A 19,292-nucleotide genomic window follows, 5' to 3' on the forward strand; every position below is an offset into this window, starting at 1 on the left:
AATGGTCAAGTACAGTGTTTCAGTCATAGTTATATGACCTACTGGATATCTCCAAGGACATTTAGCAAATGCTCTATGCAATGTGATTCTGTAGTGTAAAATCTCTGTCACTGAATGTCCTAGCTTTCTGTTGTAAGAATTAAAAAGAAAAGTACAAGAAGGAAAAGAGATCATATTGTATCTTTATTTTCAAAGCCCCTCTCATATTTTCACATTACTTATTAGAATAGCCTTTTGTAAGGAATTGTCAAAATAACACTAAAATGAACACTACTATTGCTGGTGAAATAGTCAAAGCAACTTAGAATGTAAAATTTCAATCATGCTGCTGTAAAGAGTTGAGTGCAGAGGACCTCATGTGGCCTTTAGAGCATCTATGACCACATTAGAAGATATTTTTCTCCTTATGAGAAGCCACGCTTCCTCACTTGAGATGAACTCATTGGAAGTCATTTCACAGAAAACCATGAGGAAGAGGAAATAGAAGGCATTTCAAATCAGTTGTGTACCAAATAGATTTCTGTTTATTTTGTCCTGTCTCAACCATCTCAGAAAACAAAGCCGGGGAGGTTTCTTAAATGTCATCAAATAGTGATTGTTTCATAAAATCAGGAAGCAGCCTCTGCAATGTGCTCATTATTTTGAGAAAGTAAAATGAATTATTTTTGACAAGATTGACTTTTAAGAATTGTGCACAACACTATTGAGAAGGGGAAATAATTCAAAACTGACATGTTTTACATGGATTATGTCTCTATGACAAATTTAAGGGACTACAAATTTAGTTGGCATGTTGTGATTTTAATTAAAGATGGCCATATTAGATTGTTGTTTGTTCAGAACAGACACTGGGTATTCATTATTACTTTATTTTATTTTTCTTTTTAATGTAAACTTTTAATTGAAGTAGAACAGAAATGTGCATAAATTGTAATGTATAGCTTAAAGAGTTTTTACAAAGGAAATATATTCATGCCACCACCATCCAGATCAAGAAGCACCCATGAAGGAACTGTGGCCCCCTTCTGGTAACTATTTCAATTTTAAAAATATATATTTTTATTGATTTCAGATAGGAAGGGAGAGGGAGAGAGAGATAGAAACATCAAGGATGAGAGAGAATCATCGGTCTGCTGCTTCTTGTATACCCCCTACTGGAGATTGAGCCCACAACCCAGGCATGTGCCCAGACACCATGACCTCCTGGTTCATGGGTTGATGCTCAGCCAATGTGCTATATCAACCAGGCCACTGTCCTGATTTTTAAGAGTAGTCACTATATTGATTTCTAATTGTGGCAATGTTTTAACCTGAAATAAGCAGAATCAAACAATATATACTCTTTTAAGTTTAGCTTATTTTCATTCAATATTATGTTTATTATGTTTGCAAAATTTATTCATGATAGTGTGTATAACTGTAGCTCATTCATGTTCATTTCTGAATAAGATTCTATTGTATAAAGATAATACTAAACTATCTGTTCTGTTGATGGACATTTGGGTTCTTTCTAGATTTGGGCCATTATGAATAACATTATTCTGCACATTCTTGTATATAACTTTTGGTAAACATATGTCTATTATTTCTTTTTTTTATTGTCTAAAGTTTTACATATGTCTCTTTTTTCCCAAATTGACCCCCCCCCCTACACCTCCAGTCATTCCCACCCTGGGCAAGTTCCCACCACCCCAGGGTCTGTGTCCATTGGTTATGCTAATATGCATGCATACAAGTCCGTTGGTTGCTCTTTAACCCTCCCTCCCCTACCATTTGTCTCTGGATCTATACTTGTTCATCAAATTATGTTGATCATTATATCCCACATATGAGTGAGATCATGTGATATTTATCTTTCTCCGAATGGGCTTATTTCGCTTAGCATAATGCTTTCCAGTTCCATCCATGCTGTTGCAAATAGTAAAAGTTCCTTCTTTTTTATAGTGGCATAGTATTCCATTGTGTAGATGTACCACAGTTTTTTAATCCACTCATCTGCTGATGGGCACTTAGGCTGTTTCCAAATCTTAGCTATGGTGAATTGTGCTGCTGTGAACATAGGGGTGCATATATCCTTTCTGATTGGTGTTTTTGCTTTCTTGGAATATAGTCCTAGAAGTGGGATTACTAGGTCAAATGGGAGTTCCATTTTTAACTTTTTGAGGAAACTCCATACTGTCTTCCAAAGTGGCTGCACCAGTCTGCATTCCCACCAGCAGTACACGAGGGTTCCTTTTTCTCCACACCCTCTCCAGCACTTGTCATTTGTTGATTTGTTGATGATAACCATTCTGACAGGTGTGAGATGATATCTCACTGTTGTTTTGATTTGCATCTCTTGGATGATGAGTGACTTTGAGCATGTTTTCATATGTCTCTGGCCTTCTGTATGTCCTCTTTCAAAAAGTGTCTTTTTAGATCCTTTTCCCATTTTTTGATTGGATCGTTTATCTTCCTTTTGTTAAGTTGTATGAGTTCTCTGTAAATTTTGAAGATTAAACCCTTAACAGAAATATCATTGGCAAATATGTTCTCCCATGCAGTGGGCTTTTTTGTTGTTTTGTGGATGGTTTCTTTTGCTGTGCAGAAGCTTTTTATTTTGATGTAGTCCTATTTGCTTATTTTCTCCTTAGTTTCCATTGCCCCAGGAGCTGTGTTGGTAAAGATATTGCTACGACATATGTCTGCTATTTTGCTGCCTATGGAGTCTTGTAGGATTTTTATGGTTTTCTGTCTTACATTCAAGTCCTTTAGCCATTTTAAGTTTGTTTTTGTGTATGGTGTAAGTTGGTGATCTAGTTTCATTTATTTTTGCATGTATCTGTCCAAATTTCCCAGCACGATTTATTACGGAGACTGTTTTGACTCTATTGTATGCTCTTGCTTCCTTTGTCAAATATTAATTGAGCATAATGGCTTGAGTCAATTTCTGGGTTCTCTGTTTTGTTCCATTGATCTATATGTCTGTTCTTGTGCTAGTACCAGGCAGTTTTTAGAACTGTGGCTTGGTAATATAGCTTGAGACCTGGTAATGTGATCCCTCCAACTTTGTTCTTTTTTCTCAGGATTGCTGTAGCTATTCAGGGTCTTTTTTTTATTCCAGATGAATTTTTGGAGAGTTTGTTCTAGATCTTTGAAATATGTTGTTGGTATTTTAATGGGAATTGCATTGAATCTGTAGATTGCTTTGGGTAGTATGCACATTTTAATGATGTTGATTCTACCAATCCATGAACATGGTATGTTCTTTCATTTGTTTATGTCTTCATCTATCTCTTTTTTCAATGTCCTGTAGGTTTCCGAGTACAGGTTTTTTTTTTTTTTTTTTTTTTTTTTTTTGTCATTTAAAGATCTGATTTATTCAAGTATCTGAAAACATTCTACAATGGAAACTGTTACCAGATGCTGCTTATACTGTGCTATGGACCACACACATATTGCCATAATGTTTTTGGAAGACTTGAAATGCCACTGACAGTTTAAAAATTGTACACCTGATGGAGAAGTGAGGAAGACAATTTAATGTTTCATCCAGATCCAGAGATGCATCAAATTAAATGACAGCTTCAATCTGCAAACAAGTGTTTCATGATGGTATCCAAGAAGAAATGATTGGTGATGGACAATTAGAAATGCTTTCCCAAAGGAGGATGGTTCTTTAAAAAGTTTCAAGTCACATCTTTGCAGAAAACACTGACGCCCAACACACTGATTCTCGGTCCAGGAAACATGGGTCTTCCAGGTTTCATGTGGCTGAGGTGCCCCTATAATCATGTTTCATGCTGTAACTAAGAGGGTCCTTCGGACCTGACAGGGAGCAGGTGGGGACTGTACGCCATCAGTCATAGTGGATGCAGTGTAAAAGATAATCCAGATGACCACGAACAAGGCAAAATATGTCATAAACCCTTCTTTTGTGAGCTCCCATGTGCCACCATATTCTTCTTATCTATCTGTAGGTAGTTGCTGAAGTAGAGGTAGAGGACTCCTGCATTGATCAGGCAGAACCCTGCTATTCCCAAGAAACCTCACAATGGTAACACTCCCCAAATGACACCTAGAACCACAGCGATAATCTGTCGGAACCAGTAGATCACATCTAAAAATTCATCCTTGTCCTCCGAGGCCGCATCGCTTCACAGCACCTTGCTCCACACAGAGACTTTGAGGGCCTCGTTGGCCAGCTGCAGCTGAGGCGGCTCCTCCTTCCGCCTCCCTCCGCTCATCCTATCGTCACGCCCCTGGGACCAGGCCTGGGGCGAGCAGGCCCAGCCAAAAGGAGGCGGGGTCTGGGGTCGCGGGTCACAGTTTTCGGGGAAGCAGTGGAGGCTCCACAGTCTGGCTCAGGGGAGCGCTGCAGCTACCCGCACTTGGCCAAGCAGTTGGCTCAGCTCAGGTGCCCCGGAAGGAGGAGCCCAAGTACAGGTCTTTAAGTCCTTAGTTAAGTTTATTCCTAGGTATCTTCATTTTTTTGGTGCAATGGTAAATGGGATTGTTTTGTTGTTGTTGTTGTTTCTCTTTCTGTGAGTTCATTATTGGTGTATAAAAAGGCCATAGATTTCTGGGTGCTAATTTTGTATCCTGCTACACTGCCAAATTCATTTATTAGGTCTAGTAGCTTTTTGATGAAGTCTTTGGGGTTTTTTATGTATAGTATCATGTCATCTGCAAATAAGAACAGTTTTACTTCTTTTCCAATTTGGACGCCTTTTATTTCTTCTTCTTGTCTGATCGCTATGGCTAGCAGTTCCAGTACTATATCAAACAGGAGTGGTGAAAGTGGGCATCCCTGTATTGTTCTGGTTCTTAGGGGAAATGAGTTTACTAGTAGTTTTTGCCCATTGAGTATGATGTTGGCTGTACGTTTGTTGTACAAGGCTTTTAGTATGTTGAGGTATGATCCTTCTATTCTCACTTTGCTGAGAGTTTTTATCAAGGAGGGGTATTGGATTTTGTCAAATGCTTTCTCTGCATCAATTGATATGATTATGTGATTTTTGTCTCTCCATTTGTTTATGTGATGTATCACATTTATTGATTTGCAGATATTGTACTATCCTTGCATCCCCAGAATAAATCCCACTTGGTCATGGTGTATGATCTTTGTAATGTAATGCTGAATCTGATTTGCTAGAATTTTGTTGAGGATTTTAGCATCTATGTTCATCAAGGATATTGGCCTGTAGTTTTCTTTTTTGTGTGTGTGTGGTGTCTTTATCTGCTGTCTATTATTTATTTCTATAGGTATATCTAAAAGTGGAATTGCTAGGACATAGAGTAAGAGTATGTTCAGCTTAAATTAATACTGCCTAACAGTTTTCCCAAATGGCTGTGCCAATTTACACTCTTACACAAATGTTTAAGAGTCCTGTTTTTTTGCCCTAACTTGTTTGGCTCAGTGGATAGAACGTCGGCCTGTGGACTGAAAGGTCCCAGGTTCGATTCCGGTCAAGGGCATGTACCTTGGTTGCGGGCACATCCCCAGTAGGGGGTGTTCAGGAGGCAGCTGATGGTTGTTTCTCTCTCATCGATGTTTCTAACTCTCTATCCCTCTCTCTTCATCTCTGTAAAAAATCAATAAAATATATTTAAAAAAAAAGAGTCTTGTTTGTTTGATCCTAACCAACCATTACACTCTGTCATCTTCATTTTAACCATTCTGTTTGGTTTGGAGAGGTTTCAAATTGTAGTTTTAATTTTTATTGCCTGATGACTAATGACAGTAAGTGCCTTTTGGTACATTTATTGCTTATTTGGATGTGGTCTGTGTAAAGTACTTATTCACTTTTTTTAACTGATTTTTTTGCTTGCATGTCTAGCCATAATTTATTTGTTTACTAGAGGCCCAGTTCACAAAATTTGTGCATGGGCGGGGGGGGGGGGGGGGGGATTCCCCTCAGCCCAGCCTGCACCCTCTCCAATCAGGGACCTCTCGGGGATAGGGCCTAAACTGGCAGTCAGACATCCCTCTCACAATCTGGGACCACTGGCTCCTAACTGTTCACCTGCCTGCTTGCTTAATCACCCCTGACTGCCCCCCCCCCCGCCAGCCTGATCACCCCTAACTGGCCCCCCTGTCGGCCAGGTTGCCCCCACTGCCCCCCTGTTGGCCTGGTCACCCCCAACTGACCCACCCACCAGCCTGGATACCCATAACTGCCCCCCACTGCCGGCCTGGTCACCCCTTACTGCCACCCCTGCTGCCTGGTTGCCCCCAACTGCCCCCCCTGCCAGCCTGGTCACCCCTTACTGACCCCCTTCCAGCCAGGTTGCCCCCAATTGCCACCACCTGCTGGCCTGGTCACCCCTTACTGCCCATCCTGCTGGCCTGGTCATCCCCAACTGCCACCCTCTGCTGGCCTGGTTGCCCCTAACTGCCCCCCCTCCCTGCTGGCCTGGTTGCCCCCAACTTCCCCCCTGCCAGCCTGGTCACTCCAAGTGCCCCCCCTGCCGGCCTTGTTGCCCCCAAGTGTCCCTCCCCTGCCATCCTGGACACCCCCAACTTCCCCTTGCCAGCCTGGTAACCCCCAACTGCCTACCCTGCTAGCCCAGTTGCCCCATGCAGCCTGCTGTTCAGTCATTTGGTCATCCCACACTAACCCCCCTGGTGGCCTGGTCACCCCAGGCAGCCTGCTGTTTAGTCATCTGTCCGGTTGTTTCAGTTGTGATGGCCCCTGGCTTTTTATATATTAGGATAGGAATTTTTCTATATATTCAATATACAAGTCCTTTGTTGAATATATGTATTCTCCACAACTGGACAAGTGGTTTGTCTTTTTATTTTTTATTATATTGTATCATATTATTGAATAGAGACATTACCACTTTTTAATATTATCTTCAACTATTTACTTACTTATTTACCAACTCATCATAGTAAAATACATGATTTATTTGAATCTTATGAAGTCCCAAATAGAAGGATCCATTTAACCAGCATATTCAAGTTTGGCCTATATTGCAAAATTCCATTCAGAAATTTTGCCTCTAAGGTATGATTAAAAATCAGGCTATATAATATGTGTTCTACCTTTTTAATTATCAAAATAATTTTGTCCTAGTGTTTTCTTTGTAATTAACTATCTAAATTCCTGTATTTAAAATATGATCTTTTCCAATTTTGAATATAAATAAATGCTCAAAAGACTTGAAGATCATTGAGAATAAAATAATACTCTGCTGTAAAAAAGAAGGAATTCTTACCATTTACAACAGCATGGATGGAACTGAAGAGCATTATGCTAAGTAAAATAAGCCAGTCAGTGAAAGAAAAATACCACATGATATCACTCATTTGTGGAATATAAAGAACATTATAAAATGATGAACAAAAATAGATTCAGAGGCAAAGAAGCATTGAACAGACTGTCAAACTACAGTGGGAATGCTGGGGAGGGTGGCGGGGGAGGTAAGAGATCAACTGAAGGACTTGTATGCATGCATATAAGCATAACCAATGGACGCAAGACACTGGGGGCAGGTGAGGCCATGTGCTTGGGGTGTAGGGGGGGGCTGAGAGAAGGTCAATGGGGAAAAAAAGGAGACACATGTACTACTATTTGTAATACTTTAAACAATAAAAATAACATTTAAAAAATAATTACTACATTTTACTGACTCTATGAGTATGAGGGTTTCATACCCAGTATTTCTCTACCACAATCTCTTCTTGCACTGTATGTGACTCCTTGGAGTCTGTTTTATATTGCATTATCCTCACGACTGGTATCCCTACAGTGCCTGTTCCACCTCCATGAAATATGCCCTCCTTCCTGTTACCAGAGGTATCTCTACCAGTGTACACTGACATAGATCACTTCCCAGGTAGAAATATTCCAATGCCTTAGGATAAAAGTCAAACCCCTTGGGCCAACATACATAGCCATGAATAATATGGTTGCTGTTTTTCCTTTAATCATCTAACATTCTTTAAAGAGCCAGGGGTTAGCACTCTTCCACAATTAGAATGACTTTGCCTCCCTTATTTTCTTTCAACTCTGACTCCTTTAAATCTCAGTTTATACACCTTTGTAAAGCCTTCTCTGACCTTCATAAGCACAATTGATTCCACCATCTGGGCTCCCCAAATATTTGAAAACAAGTCATATTTATCTCCCTGTTTATACATTTTTCTCCCTAATTGACTGTGAAATTTCAGGCAGAGACTAATGTCTTACTCATTTTTCTGTTCCCAGTGCCTGGAACGGGCCCAACAAAGTGTTTGGTATAAGTCTGTTGAGTGAGTAAATGAATGAACCATTATTTTCTGTAAGGTTTTTTCCTTTTCAAAATACTACAAGAATATTAATACAATTTGATTGCAGAAATTATGTCTCCTATCACAAGGAATGATTAAAAATAAAGAATAAAGGCAAAGCTCTGGTCAGGTAGCTCAGTTGGTTAGAGCTTCATCCGATATGTGAAGGTTTTGGGTTCGATCTCCAGTCAGGGCACATACAAGTATCAACTAATGAATGCGTAAATAAGTGCGACAACAAATCAATGTTTCTCTTTCTCTCTTTCTCCTTCTCTCTCTATCCCTCTCTCTTTCTCTCTCTCTCTCTCTCTTCCTTCCTCTCTTTCTAAAAATCAATAAATGAAAATTAAAAGTAGAAGAAAGCATACATTTACATGGAGACTAAAAGAGGAGATTCTTCAGTAAACTTGCATTTTTTGACATTTTCCCAGAGCTGAACGTGAACCCTATGGGAAGGAAAAATATGACCCTAAAGAAGGACAATATAAGCTTTTTCCTTTTGTCCAGCTGGGTTGTGTACCGGTCACTAAATGGTTATTTAGAAATTTTCGTATTTGGGGCCTTTAGTCAGTATTGAAAGATAGAAGTGTTGAAAGGATAGAAGTAAGGCTTTACAGAGCTTAGAAGAAAGAGATGGTTTGCAGTGCCTGCTGAGAAAAAAAAGCCATTGTTCCTTACACCCTGTCAGATAAGAGAACTCCTTGATAAGAAGAGGCTGAGAGAGATTAGAGAAGTTGATGTAACATTCCAGAAGCAGAAAACTCTAAAAGCAGGTGGCAGGGCAAGGTCTCCCAATGGATTCAGGGCAGGCTTCCAACAAACACTATCTGACAAAAACACAAAGAAGGTTAAGGTGAGCCCCAACTGAAATGTAAGTTATACAATTGGCTCCAACTGTATCGTAGGAAACATTCTAAGTTACATCACGAAGAGCTTTCTGAAATCTTCGATTACAGTGACAACTGCACAATAAAAGGGCATAGGATAAAAATCTCATTACTTCTCATTTTTTTCCCCTTTTCAGCAGGCTTATGTTTTGATGCGGTGTCTTTGTCAAATTTATTTGAGTTGTCAAAGAGTAACGTGAGACTGTCACAGAGATAGTCTGAAAGCATAATGCTTTCATACCTAGTCCCTGTACTATTCATACGGAGGTATCATGCTATTATCTACACTACCCATGCGATGTAGGTGTTAGATACTTGAGTGGCTCCCTCAATTTGAACCTGATCATAGCAGAATTCATATTGACTATTGCGATATCAAGGCTGGGAGAGGTATGAGAGTTAATGCAAATATTCAATCATCCAGCCCTGGGCGGTGCAGCTCAGTGGGTTGAGCGCTGTCCCATGCACCAAAAGATCGCAGGTTTGATTTCCCAGTCAGGGCACATGCCTGGGTTGTGGGCTCAATCCCCGGTAGAGGACCTATTATGGATGTTTCTCTCTCTCTCCCTCTTTCAAATCAATAAAAACATTTAAAAAATTCAACCATCCATAAGGAAATTTTACTGTTTCACAATATAAGCTAGGCTAATTAGAAATCGCTAACATTTAATTACTTTGTCACTATTTACATTGACTGAAATTATATTCATTTAAAGTTTTGTGAATTTTGAACCATAACTTTTATATGGGAAAATAAAACAGCACTACATTTAAGGCAGTTATTTGAATAGAAGGGTCACCTTACTGATCAAATCTAAGCTTCAAAATCACCTCTGAATTTTTTAACTTGGAAGACAGACCTTGTTGGTAATATTAATTTTAAGTTAGATTCTATGAACCATTATGCAATGACAGATATAAAGAACTACAGTTCAATTTTTGGAATTAAATTTAAGAGCTACATTATTATTGTTGTTCTTAATCCTTACCTGAGGATATTTTTTCCATTGCTTTTCCAGAGACAGTGGAAGAAAGGGAGGAAGGGAGGGCGAGAGAGGGAAACATTGATGTGTGAGACACATCAATTAGTTGCCTTCCACGCATGCCCTGACGGTGGGTGGGGAGTGAACCTGCCACCCAGGTATGTGCCCTTGATCAGGAATTGAACTCGAGACCCTTCCGTGCATGGATGGACACTCTAACCACTTAATACATTGGCCACAGCAAGAGCTAAAATTTAAGTTTAATGTAAGTAAATTATGTGCTAGCATTATTTGAGTAGCTACTTCAAGTTTATAACACAATTTCATGTACATTGTATCACTTAATTCTCATAATACATTTTAAAGCAAATTTTATCCCCTCCTCTCCCTCTTTTTATACATGGTAGAACTGAGGCTCAAAGAGATTAAGTCATGTACTCAGGATTATACAGTAATTAATTAATGGGCTCGGGACTCACACTTATGTCTTAGAACTTCAAATCCTAAACCATATTGTTATCTCAGCCTGGACTGTCTTTTTTTCTTTTCTTTGTATTTCTGTTGAGTAACATAAACCCAGAATATAATTAAAAAATGAATAAATTTATATTTGCTGTTTATTTTTTTAAATTTAGGAGCTTATCATTGTATATCCATTATGTTTTTACTAAGACTTCTTTCTGTCATGAGTTCAGTGCATATCAAGAAAGGATGTGATATATCATTTAAATTATAAATGCTGTACGTAACTAAAACATGAGAAACATTTTCTTAAGAGGAATTGTTAATATGTTATTCTAAAAAGTAGATGTAGTTTCAATAGTGGTTATCTTTAGGTACTGAAAATATAGATGACTTTTCTCTTTTATGTTTCTATACTTTCCAGATCATCTTTAATGACTATGTAATACTTGAGGCACTGGAAAAAAATGTTTTAAAAGAAAGTGTATGGTCTCCTGTTGGTCTTTAATATTTTGTAAATTTGAGCCAGTCCAACCTCTAGTGTATTGGAATTCAGAGAGCAGTTCAATTCCTACATCCTCTCCTCCAAACTTTTCATTTCTAATCAATTACACCAGCTGGACATTTGGAAGATGTTCCTTCCAACTCTAGAATTCTTTAGTGCTCCATTGGGTAGGTCAGATCTGCTTGTTCAAGATAAGCTTTAAATAGAAGTTCTTAAATTGTTCCAGGACTGTTATAAAAAAAAGTCTGAGTTTCTTTTTTTATCCTACTCTAAAGTGAAAAAATTATTTCAGGAAAGAACCAGTAGAACCAACAGGTGCCTAGTAGGTGCTACAGATTTCCTAGGAATTGGAATCATCATCATTTTACAGCTTGACCATTGGTCTTGAGGCCAATACTAAGCATATAGAAACAGCCAGAGCTCTGCCTTTGTCCTTGAGGAGACTGTGTGAAAACTATGTTACTATGTTTATAAAAGCAAATATTTAAAGTTCCTTTGAAAAAAGATACTTTAAAAATGATTATTCCCATTAAAAATGTTCAACAATCCTATTCTATATTCTAGTACATAATCCTAAAAAATGAGTCCCAGGTGTGATTTTGTTTGTTAACATGTAATATTCATTAGACTGTAAATTCTTTCAGGGAAGGGTCCATATCTTATATATGTTTACACCCACACCCTATCCCCCAACATCAGTAGGGGCTGAAAATTATCAGCTGAATTGGATGAATAAATTCCAATTCAAACACCATGAGGCATCTTTCATGTTACACTGAAAATATTTGTGATTTTATTGTGAGGAAAATAGTAGTTCCTGATAGCTGATAAATTGTATCAATTTATAAACTACCCCCAATACACATACACACACTCACACACATGATTACCTTGAACCTCCTTTTATTTTGTTCCTTTAAGTATTTATTTGGGTGGCTAATTCTCATCCCATTAGATTTTTTTAGTGTAGAGATGTGAAGATAATCCTCAATGATATCACTACACATAAAGTGCAACAAAATTTATTAATTTTTAAGATTTTAATAAGATTTCCTGTTAAAGTAGTAATCTACATTGCTACGAGGTTTGAAAATAATTTTTACCTTTTATAACTGAGGTGGTGAAACTTCTCATTTAATGTTCCCGATACAGCAAGGGTTCCACAAGGGCAAGATAAACGGGTTGCTTTTAGACATGCTCAGAGTAGGAGAAAATGCATTGTGAAAACACACTTCATGGGGGAAATATGGATTTGAGTAGTCATTAAATCTATGTCCCCATCTTATAAGAGGGCTCATACTCTCACTTCAGTTAATGATTTTGAAACCTCCTTTGCCTTTTTCTCAGCCATCCAATCATGTTAACACTCCCTACCATCTACCAAACTATGAAGTTTCAGATAAATGAAAGTAGTTATTAATGAAGAAAAGTTGAAGCCTATTCATTTAAAACAACTAAGAAAGGTGAGTAAAAAATAATTTCAAGGAAGATATAACATAATAGTTCTAGCTCCAGCAATGTCATCTGTACTAACAACCTTTATAAAAGCACCTATAGCAGATTTATTTCAGTAGCATAAACACTAGAAGAGTCCTTTGACTTCCAAGAGAATGAAATAATTCGTAGGTCATGAATACATAAGGTTTTATTTCTTTAACCGAAAGTCTTTCACCACTTCAAGAAGTATTTATGAGGCAAATTACTGGAATAGTATGGAATTAAATTTGGTTTTATATAGCATCCTTCATATCCCAAGTACCTCAATAGCTTTTCTAAAATACAGAAATGCAGTGACAACTGGAACCTGAAGAAGCTATTATGCACTTAAGGACAGATGATATAGGCTTGGATTCAGAGATTTGCTTTATGGATTCAGGGAATAGGATATTCTCCCACTCATCTTTGACAAGTTCTGTGTCATCTTTATGTCCTACCTGAGCTGCAACCAAAGACAGTCAGTGGGGCTCAGTGTAGTATCTCCCTTAATCAGAGAGTAACCTGTCCTCGAGGGTTGCAGGGATGGGGTTGCAATATTAGACAAACTTCGGTTATAGGATTTGAAATCCTCAAATCTCTGGCCCTGTGATGAGTGAGTCATCATACTTGATCTAGCATATTTAGTGGAAAATACCAGTCAGTGCCCAGGCTATGAATAAACTTGCATTTAATTTCATGGGAAGATGACAATGACTAAACCAAGTTTTATGCCAAGATGGTCAAGAAATGGGAAAACTGGAGACATATCAGCTTATTGTGTGGTGGAATTATAATTGTTGCCAGGCTAGAGAAAGATCTGAAATAACACCAGCAGCCTTTTCACTAAGATGTGGGGAAAAGAAGTACAAACAAGTGCTATTGCCCTTCAAGGTATTTTATATGGCAGAACTGTTGGTAACTGGAAAGTATTGTTCTGTCCGAGAGGAACTCCCAGGGAAATGAAAAACTAATAAAGATCAACATGAAACCTGGCGTGGTTCTGAGCAGAATGTTCGCTGACAGGGAACAGGACTAAATGGAGAGAGCCCCACACTCGGTAGTCGAAAGGTTAGAACGCAGCACTGTACACAAAAGAAATAACCTCTGCCCTTTACTCTGAAGTAAGCCACAATTACGCTGCAAATGTTAGTCTCACATTTGCCCACAAAAACTGGTGGCTTATACGGCCCCACTGTTTTCTTCTTCTTTTTTTTTTCTCCTCTTCAACCCTAATTTGCAAGCTTGCTTTCTTATTTTTGAACTCATATAGCACATTCTATAGACTTGAATTCTCCATTTCTCAAGAATATCCATAGTCTTAATTTGTTCTCCACCTGCCTTAGCAGCAACTCTGTGCCAATCAGTATCAAATGACAATTTAAATGACTCATATTTCCACCAAATTTAAACATTTCCTGTGTAGTTTGTGTTTAAGAAATTCTCACTAGAGTGTTTGCCTGCCCTTCTTTTCTTTAGACCTTATAATACTGTCTGTTATCCTAATTCTAAATCCAACAGGTTTTTGCTGGTTTGTTTGTTTGTTTGATACAGCTTCTTGTCCCTTTACTTGATAAGAAGAGTCTTAGATATTTACATTATCTTCCACATAGATACTGTCCACATATATTACCACTACTCTCTGAACATATTCTCATCTTCCAACATGTATTCACATCACTTATTTGAATCATTTTTTAATTTGCGTGAGGGGACATGGAATTTATTCAAATATCCAGCTTTCCTTTGGGAATTTCTTTTATTTACCTTCCATTCTTACAATGTGGATCCCAAAACCCTGAATTGGGTGGAAAATGCTTGAGAGGAGCATGGGAAAACAGAAAAGGCCTCACATCTGTGACCAGAAGAACCACCTTCAGATTTTGGTCTCCCGCTTAATGTGTATGCTTCGGCAAATCACTCCTTTCTATTGCCCTGTCTTGAAAATTAAGATATTTATAACATCTACCCTACCTATACCACAGAGTGAATTGGGGAATCAAATGTGATAAATGCAAAGAGGCTTTGTAAACTACTGTAGTGGACATAAAATGTTATCTTACTCAGCATTCTTTCATAGGACACCATTTCTCCCCTCTTACAATTTGTGGTTAGATGAAGGTGGCTCTAGTCTAGCCTCTTTCAGCCCTACCTTATGGGTAAGCAAACTAGCTAAGTTTGGCCTATTAGATCTCATGTCAATTTTGCTTTTGAATGCCAATGAACCAATAAGACTTAAATATTGAATAACAGTTGGGAAATTTATTGAGATGAATGATGGCATTCTAAAGAAGCTATCTATTATTTTCCATGATGCAAATTCCAAAAACTGATTTCTGTTCTTTTGCAAAGATAAGTTTTTCAATATTTCCTACAATTTCAATATTCAACTTATCCAAAGTATTAACAGTATTGAGGTTGAGGTTGTTTAAAGTATTACACGTTTCCTTTTTTTCCCCAATTAACACCTCCCCCGGCCACTCCCACCTCTCAAGGGCAAGCCCCCACCGCTCCAGTGTCTGTGTCCATTGGTCATGCTAATATGCATGCATACAAGTCCTTTGGTTTCTGTCCTTATATGTATTGTTGTCTAGCAAGTTTTTCTTATTGCAAATTTAGCGAGGAACTAACATCATAGACACTCACACTTAAACTTGAATTTACATGTATTATTTCCCTTAGTTCTCACAACAGCTATGTGAAATAAGATAGCTTATTGTTTTTCCTATTTTATAAGAAAGGTAAATAAGGCTCAGAGATGCTACATTACTACCCAAAATCATACATCACATAGGTACAGTCTTCCCTTACAGTCATTATAGTCTCTAAACTCTGACAAACTTTTATTATCTGTACCAGTCCTTTGTCACTAGATTAAACATTGTCTTGTCTTAATGTATCGTGTATTTGTGTCTTGCAAACTGAGGTAAATTGTGAGCTCTTTGATGACAGGGAATGCGTGATATATTTTATAGCTGCCTCTGTAATGCCCACCATAGTAGCACTTTATACATAGCAGGTTCTTATTAAACATTTATTTTCTATTGTCAACTTGCATTGCCATTTTTAAAATAATTTCATTCAGACTATTTCTTTGTTGCTCAATTTTGATATGGCTTTAAGTATCTCAGAAGTTGGAACTGTGTCTTTATTCACTTTTGTGAAGCCACTTCCTATCACGGGGTCTGGTGCACGTGACACACCACACATATTCCCTAAAGGATTGAATGACTGAATTAGGACTCTGACTTCCTCATGGTAACGAGGGACACATTTTCTAGATTCTTTTCCTAGTGTTAATCAACTACGTCTTTGACATAGAATTATATTGGATCCAGAACTTGGTTATTTGTTACCTAAATGACTTTAACAACTTTAACAATTTCTCTTTAACAACTCTCATGCTTCAGTATCTCCCAGTTTCCATCAGTCTCATATGTCTCTGACAAAGTTATCTCCCCTCTGCCTCTTTGATCATGTCACCCCATTCCTCAAAACCCTCCCCTGACACACAAAACCAAACCAACTTGCAGACCACAAGCTTCAGGTTATCAGTCCTGGCTATTTTTTTTTCCTTGTCTAGTTTACCTATTTTCAGTGCTTTAAGCATTTTCTTTCTTCAAGTAAAAATTAAATTCTCCCCCTTCTATCTTTTACTCAATATTTTGAAAACTACTATTTCAAGTTGGGGATACTTTTTCTTTCAATTACATCCATTCTTAAATTAAAAGATCAGCTCTGAAGGGGACATCTGTAATACTTTTAACAATAAAGAAACATTTAAAAAATTAAAAAATTAAAAAAAAATATAAGATTAGCTCTGAGATTTTTCTCTTCCAGAAAGTCTTCTCTAACTCTCTTCTAAGAAAAAACACCCACAAAATTAAAATGCAAAATAAAAAATTAACCCCCCCACAAAATCTATGTGTACCAAATTTATCTCTCAAATGGTTTACAAATCTGAGATTACAGTGCTCACACCTCAATTTTTATTTTTTCTCTGATATGTGACTGCATTAACACATTTTATACCTCTGAATATGAAACTTTGACACTCAACATCTTTTAAAAATGTTCTGCTGCCCATCAAATTAGGCTTGCATTTAAAGCCCCTAATGATTGCTTTAAACTTCTATGTTACTCTGTACCTTACCTACCATTCCACTATTCTGGCAAACTTTGCTTTGTACCCCACCTAAACTTTTCTACCTCCGTTCCTTTGTTCTTAATAAATCCCTCAGCCAAGCACGCTCCCCTTACCCTACATCTGCATGACCAGATCCTGCCAATGCACCAACACACAGGCTAAGTGCCAACTCTTCCAGGGGCTTCCCTTAACTACCTCCACTGAGAATCCCAACATAAGCACTCACAATGATTTCTTTGCATAATCGATTATGTTCTGCATTACATATGAATTACTCATGCATGTGTCTTTCTCTACCTGCTATCATGCCTAGAATTTCCTTACTCTCCTCTTCATGTACTAATTTCTCCAACTTTCAGATATCACCTCAATCATCACTTCTCATAATGCTTCTAAGAACTATCTGAGCAGGTCAAATGTCAGTATTATTGTCACTCATGGCACTATGTACTTGGTCATGACACTTGTCACAGTTGCAATTTACTTTCAGTTGAGTGATTATTTCATTAATGTCTGGCTCTCCCTCTATGCCATAAAAGCAAGTTGCTATGTCTCTTTTGCTATGTCAATGTGCACATTCCTAACTAGACACGGTATTTGGATTGTAGCAGGTACTTAATATTAGTTGAATAAATGAATGAGTGGTACATATATTTTCAGGCTGGGTATAATGTTTCATAGAAAGGATCACATATTAAAGTGACTTGTCTCTTGATCAATACCATCAGTATTTCTGAGTTGGGGAGCACTGCTGAATGAGCCACCCAGGAAGTGAGTTAGATTGCTTCAGTTCTTCTGAATATTTGTATGAGCATGGACAACAGAGCCTGGGATCTGGTGGGACAAGCAAGGCACCCAGGGCTAACGTATAAAATTTAAATAGGTTCTTACATCATGGAGAGTGAATGCCACACTAAATTTTACATTCTGGATACTTTGCTTCCTTCACTCTAGTCTCTAAGCCTTGATAGACATTTCCTTAACCTCTGTCAACACTGGTTTTCTCAATTATAAAAAAAGAATTAAAAAAATGTATCTACCATATAAGGTTGTTTTTAATATTCTATGAGATAGAATGATAGTGTAGCTGGTGCATAGGACTTGTCAATAGATATTAACTTTATTACCTATTGTCACCAAGACTAGAGTAAGGCCTTAAGGCAAGGTAGGTTTAGATGGCATGATAAAGCGGGGGACATTTTGAAATTACCTGGAAAAAGAAGTTAGAAAGCACTACAGATAGTTAAAAGAAATCTATAAAGAGCAAGTATGAAAGAAAGAGGAGTTGGCAAGTGTCAGAAACAAACTCATTTGCTTACTTCACACGATGACTAGGCCTAAAAAGTTTTATACTGACAGTAAAAGCAAGTTTTGAGGTTTTGGTTTTTGGTTTAATTCCAGTTGTATAATTTAAAAGAAACTTATTTCATATCATTGCCAAATAAAATATTTTTGAGACTGACTGATGTCTGAACCTGACCTAACCCTCTCTGATCTTCCTCATGGATGATGAACTTGCTATTTAAGTGCTTAATTGTCTTCTTCATGATAGAAAAACTGTTCCTTATTTTCAATCAATAGGTGTTCATCCAATGTCACCTATTTACAATATCAACACTAAAACCCCTTAATGTATAAAAAACATTATGTCCACTGTTATTCTAAAAAAAAAAAAAAAGGTAGTTGTTCCACATCTTTGGCTAAATTAACAATAATATAAATTTTTCTTGCCAGTCTATCATGTTACAAAGCTTTTCCTCCCCAAATTGTACATCTTCCTAATGTATACTTCTCAAAATAAGACAGATCACTTCTAAATGATGGTCTTTAAGATTTGCATAATTAGCTAAACTAAATTAACATCCTGAACTTGGTCATGATTGCCAAATGTGAAGGTCTTACATCCATTTTTGTTGAAGAAGTTTGGATTAATTTATTCTCTTATAAAGTTTGAATGCATAATCAGTTTCTAATCTGATTAAGCAAACTGGCCCAGAAAATTTTGCAAATTACTCTAATAACTTCTCTTGGTATTTCCCACAGAAGGCCAAACGAATGTTGATAGAGGGACACACTGCTTGCTTATGTCTAATCTTCTCATCTGACTTATATAAATGTCACAAATGAATCTCAGACACATAGCCAATGTCAAATATCCATATGCTGTCCCTAAGAAGAAGCAATCTACATTTAAAAACTGACTAGAGAAGATGGATTTTTAGCCTGAAAGAAACTGATTATTGAGGTGTGAGAGTCAGGGAAGGCATAAAGGTATGGAGAGAACTTTGAAGAAAGGTGTGCATTCAGAAATATATTCAGTGAAGATATTGTTGAGAAAATAGTCTATAGCATTTTCTCTCTGAATGCCATGTGCTAGGCATTGTTATAAAGGCTTTATATAACTCTTCCTATTTAATCTTTATGGTCTCCTTAGCCTGTGAGGAAATGGGATCTTAAATAGCTCAAATAATAGCCAGTGTCAGAAAAATGGCAGAAGAGGATTCAAACCCTGGTTTTCTCATTCTTGAGGTTACAATTTTAATCATCATATCATACATGGGTTTGGATACATTAACCT

The 19,292-nt window shown here is 37.5% G+C and overlaps 1 protein-coding gene and 1 pseudogene across 2 annotated transcripts in view; both read right to left on the reverse strand.

Annotated features, from left to right (window-relative positions):
* The window catches only part of NEGR1 (neuronal growth regulator 1), a 917,357-nt gene that overhangs the window by 42,840 nt on the left and 855,225 nt on the right, over positions 1-19,292 (reverse strand). The window lies entirely within an intron of this gene.
* LOC308241707 (GEL complex subunit OPTI-like) lies at positions 3,839-4,226 on the reverse strand (annotated as a pseudogene). The gene has a single exon. The product of its transcript is annotated as a GEL complex subunit OPTI-like (transcript).

The sequence above is a fragment of the Plecotus auritus genome, assembly GCF_963455305.1.
Source record: "Plecotus auritus genome assembly, chromosome: 2".
Classification (NCBI taxonomy): Eukaryota; Metazoa; Chordata; class Mammalia; order Chiroptera; family Vespertilionidae; genus Plecotus; species Plecotus auritus.